Genomic DNA, 5,644 nt, shown 5'->3' with positions numbered 1-5,644 from the left:
TTACGCATTCATTGAGTCAAAAACCCTCCTCTGGCTAGTTTCAGCTAAGGACCGCAGCCTACAGTAAGATGACCCTGAGAAAGAAGACACTGAGCCTTGGAGTAACTATGATAAAGGAGAAACGGAGATATTCCTGGAGGACTGAGAAGCCTGGAGGTGTCCAATCCCATACACTCCCCACTTGTAGAGTTAATCTCTCTAGGCAGGTGTGCGAAACCTGAAGAACAGTTCTGACCAAGGACGTTTTCCCATCAGTGACCCAAAGAAGAGCTGAGAGGACACAAGACAACTGTGACTCATCCCATGATGGGAAGAAAACATTATCAGCATTCCCCAAATCCCCCATCCCCCCTCAGCTCAAATCCCTTTAACAACTCTAACCATTCCCCCCTCGGGGAGACAGACATTTTTGAGAAATGATTCTCACTGTCTCCTTGGGTATCCATACTCAATACACCTTTTGCTCTCTCTCTTCAGCCTGTTGTGATCGCTGGCTCCTTGTGACAGGACCATGTTTTCCTACAATAGTTGGAGACTTTTCCCTAATGCTCCCTTGTCTTGTGAAGTAGTGTTTTCCTTTTTTTTTTTTTTTCAGTTTCTAGGTTTGTACACCCTAATGGGGTCAGAAACAGAAGTCTTCTGACTCAGTTTTTTGTTTTCTTGTGAAATATAATCTAAAGCATATATTTCTTACACATGTCTTGCAATCACATCCCTTTCAAGTCCCCATGAAATAAACAAACAAAAAAAAAAAAGAAGTGGAAATATCCCAAGTTTAGCTACGTCTTCTCTCATAACTTTACGAATTCATCTTGTGAAACTGATCACATGGATGACTCAATTTGGCCTTTTTTAATGAGCTGACCAGGGTCAGTTCAAAGTTAAGGAAAATAAATAGAATACTCTGATGTATCTAAGTACGAGCAAGATTATTTGATCATGATAGATGATTTGGCTTCATGCTTATTGTTTTGTTTGGTTTTATGGAATTGCCAGAGTAGCTCAAGGGGAGGACTGTGGAAAAGTGTGTAAATGAATAGCTATCTGGAGAACTGGCCAGTGCAAATGGTTAACATCTGGCTGCTAACTGACGAGTTGGATATTTGAGTCCACACAAAGGCACCTCAGAAGAAAACCATGGCAAACTACTTCCAAAAAATTAGGCATTGAAAATTTTATGCAAAGCAGTCTTGCTCTGATGCAGTTGTGGTCATCATGAGTCAGGGTCAAATGGAGGCAACTGATTGTAAATATATGTTGTTGTTGTTGTTATGTGCCGTCGACTCAGACCTGACTCATAGTGAACCCTCCTTGGGGTTCCGAGGCAGTATCACTACAGAAGTAAATTGCTCCATCTTCCTTCCGAGGAATGGCTGGTGGGTTTCAACCACCAGCCTTCTGGTTAGCAGTCAAGTGCCTTAGACACTATGCTACCAGAGCTCCTGATTGTAAATATATAGCTACCCTCTAAACTTAAAGGCATATGGGGTGTGCCATAGATTAAAGGGTTAGGGAAAGTCCATATGAAAGTGCTCTTCAAACAAAAAACTTAAGGATATGTAAGATGTAAAGGAAGACAGGATAATATTCCAGGCAGCACACTGTTCAGATTTGGGAAGAATCTTGCCAACTAGATGAATTCATATACATTCAACTTTTGTTTTATATTGGTAAGTCATTATCTCTGGGTAAGAAGAAAGAGAAAAAAAAAAACTCCATAGGGACATACATATACCTATAATTTTATTATTACTATTGTTTTTCACAGTTAAGTAATGTTTTTTGAAACATTTTAAAAAAATGGAACATCTGCTTAATCTTAGTGGTGAGTACTTTTGCATGTTAGAAAACAACTTCAAATGTAATCACAATATTAAAAGTCCTTAAAATACTTGAAAGAACAAATGATTTCATTTTGAGATTAACCATGAAGTAGGGCAGACCTACAGAGGGAGTGACTGGAAATAAAAGAGGGATAGGGCAAAGTTAAAAGATTGATAACCTACCCACTGCCACTTTACTTAGTAAATTGATAGAGCAACAAGTAGAATAGAGAATTTCTGCTCAGATGCCCTTATTCTTGAATACACAACTATAGCATAACCCTAAATGATGGTCAGGGATGATGAGATAATGTGTTGTGTCAGTTACTGTGTGCTCTAACACAGAATGAGTAACAGAGGGCCCTTGGAAGTACCGAAGGTGATCATGAAACCTCACTTTTCTGCCTTCATTTTCTTAGTTGTCGTCAAGTTGATTCTGACTCATAGTGATCATATAGAACAGAATAAAACTGCTCCAAAGGATTTCCAAGGCTATAACTTTTAAGGACACTGCCTGCGTGTGGAGCATGGCTTTTTCCTGTGGAACATGGCTTTTTCCTGTGGAACATGGCTGGTATGTTTGAACCACCAACATTTTCACTTAGCAGCACTTAACCACTGCACCACCAGGGCTCCATCTTCAGAAATTAGGGTCCCCTAAAGACTTTCTGTCCCTGACTCAGAGCCAAATTAAAAACTAAAAACCTCAAAGAACCTGTGACCTTTACAAAACTAGCTCTAGGGAATTTTCCTGTGCAAATTCCACAGAGACAAAGAGTAGTGTCCTCATAAAGACTGAGGAGAGGGAAATAAAACAGAGATAGGACTCTATCCTGGTTCTCAGTCTCGTGAGTGTTCCCTGTCTCCCAGCTCACTGGGGCACCCCTAGATCATGGTGTGGAGAGAGAAAAAGAAGTGGGACAGAAGAGAACTAGAGGAGACAAGGAGTAAGTATTGGGAAAAGAAGACTTAGGATGAAGCTTAGGGACTAAAACAGGACCATGGTTAGAAAGAACCCTAAAACTAGTAATAGTATTCAGATTTCAGCATTGTTCTGGTTACCTAGTACCACTCTGACAGGAAATATACCACAAATGAGATGCCCTTAACAAACAGGAGTTTATTCTTACAATTTGGAGACTTTAAGTTCAAGTTCAAAGTGCCAGGCTCTAGGGGCTAGGTGAAAGGCTTCAGCCTTGGGCTTCAGCTCTGTTTCCAGCTCCTGGCCCAGTAAGCTAGAGGCTTTTCTTCACTCAGACACTGCTGGCTGCTGAGGCTGCCAAGCCCAAGGTTGACACATAAAAAAGCCACACTCCCGATATTACCAAACCACATGGCAGGCCATTAATTCAAGTCCATTGTAAGCCCCAAGATCGGTAGAGCATAGCAGGCTGCTGAGCAATGACACGGCTACACGCAGGGTCCAAGCGTGCCATAGGCTAGAGACCATTGCCAAGGCTTCTCCTTATATACAGGAAGCAGACCACATCCCAAAGGCAGTTATTCAGCTGCTTGTGGTAGATTCCACCATGGAATTGATTGCCAGTCTCATCATGGGAATAACTGCCACCAGCTGCCCAGCCACTAAACAAGGCCCAGCCAAGTTGACACACAAACATAACCACCACAAGCATGAATTCATTTGGTGTGCATTTTAGAAGAATTGGTCTGCCTGCAATCTAAAAAATGGTGGATAATATAATGTCTTTGCTCAAAAGGTTTAAACATTAGTTTTACAGCTAACAACAAATATACTGCTTATATACCTTCATTATATCTATTTTATAGATGAAGAAACTGAGGAATATCAAGTTAAATCACTTGTGCCAGCTCACACAGCTACAACGTAATGTAACTTACTTTCCTTCAACTACAGAGTGAAAATTGGTAAAGATGGGTTTCAATACAATTAGTCTGATTGCAAGGCTCATGGTCTGAAGCACTAGAAAATATCATGCTATAATCAACCCAGGAAATGATAATACTTTAAACTAGGTCCATTAAGATAGAGATCGATGCAGCATTCTTTTTTTTTTTCTCTCTTAGTATAATTTTATTTATTTATTTTAACAACTTTATTTAGTTGTATTTTACCATTTGAAGGGTACAGGTCAATGACTTAGCATAGTCACAAGGTTGTGAATCCATCATCACAATCAACACTAGAACATCTTCCTTACCTTTAAAAGAAATTTCACACTCACCCATCAGCACCCAAAGCCCCCACCCCACTTCAGCTCCTGCAAACTACTATTTATGTCTCTGAATTTGCCTATTCTGGACATTTCATATAAATGGAATCATACAATATGTGATCTTCTTTCTGTCTAGCTTCTTTCACATAGTAATGTTTTTAAGGTTCATTCACATTATAGAATATAGCAATGCTTCATTTCTTTTCATTTCCCAGTAATATTCTACTCTCAGGACATAGGGGAGCTCTGGTGGCATAGTGCTTAAGGCATTTGACTGCTAACCAGAAGGCTAGCCGTTCAGACAAACCAACCACTCCTTGGAAGAAAAATTAGGCAATCTACTTCTGTAGAGATATTGCCTCAGAAACCCAAGGAAGGGTTGCTGTGAGTCAGAAATGACTTGACAGCAGTGAGTTAGGTTTGTTTTTTTATGGATATAGCAGGTTTTATTCATACAATCATCAGTTGATGGACATTTGTGTTTCCACTTTTTGCCTATTTTGAATATTCTGATTACATTCTTTGAGTTGTGCAACCATTCTCACCCTCCTTTTGTGAGTTGTTCCTCCCCAGTTAACATAAACTCGCTGCCCACCTAAAGTTCCTATCTGACCTTTCAAGTTGCTCTTGTCAATGTGGTACCATATAGATAGTTCTTAAGGAGCTCTGGTGGTGTAGTCGTTAAGACATTTGGCTGCTAACCCAAAGGTGGGTGGTTTGAACTCATTAGCTGCTCCACAGAAGGAAGATGAGACCGTCTGCTTCCGTAAAGATTTAAAGCCTTAAAAACCCAAAATCCAGTCGAGGTCATTATGAGTCAAAATTGACTTGATGACAGTGAATAATTTTGAGATAGTTCTTAAAAGATAATGCTCAAGACAGGCATTTTTTACTATTTAAGCTAATGAATTGTTAGGTGTTAAGAAGGATTCAGGGGACATTTTTGGTTTAAAGTTTAAAGATTGTTTCAGGTCAATAGTTTCAGGGGTTCATCCAACCTTCCTGGCTCCAAGAAGTCTGGAGTCCATTTTAAAGTTATTGGAGTAGAATCAAGAGTATATTTTTGAATGTGTGGAAGTTGTGGAGAAATATGTCCAGATTGCTGATTTAGTCAGTTCACTGAATGTTAATGACATAAGACAGACAACAATATTTCCTTGGTCTGTACTTATCTTCCAATTATTTCTACTTGCTTATTCATATCATTGTCTGCCTACCGACCAACTACTAGGCCATTTTAGGATATAATTATCTGAATTTGGAGATGTAACTCCTCATTCTTTTATTTGGAAAAATAGGTTGGAACTCTTACATCTCAAATTCTTACAAAAAGCCAAAGCAATTGCATATTTTTTTCCTTTAACAGTCAGCTCTGCACCTGTTATCTGAAGTACATTTTCAGTGAACTAAGACCTAAGGCATTTGACTGCTAACCAGGAGGCTGGCAGTTCAAACCCACCAGCCACTCCCCGGAAGGAAGACTGGGCAATATACTTCCATAAAGATTTACCACCTAGAAACCCAAAGGGGGTTGCTATGAGTCAGAATAAACTTGATGCAGTTACTTGTATTTTTTTTTGTTTGTTTGAAAATCTATTGCATATACATATGCTGAAAAAAGAAAAA

The sequence above is a fragment of the Orycteropus afer genome, unplaced genomic scaffold (genome assembly GCF_000298275.1).
Source record: "Orycteropus afer afer isolate SDZICR_OR568_19922 unplaced genomic scaffold, OryAfe1.0 scaffold01455, whole genome shotgun sequence".
Taxonomy (NCBI): domain Eukaryota; kingdom Metazoa; phylum Chordata; class Mammalia; order Tubulidentata; family Orycteropodidae; genus Orycteropus; species Orycteropus afer.
The sequence above is the reverse complement of the archived record's forward strand: the minus strand, read 5'-3'. Positions refer to the sequence as shown.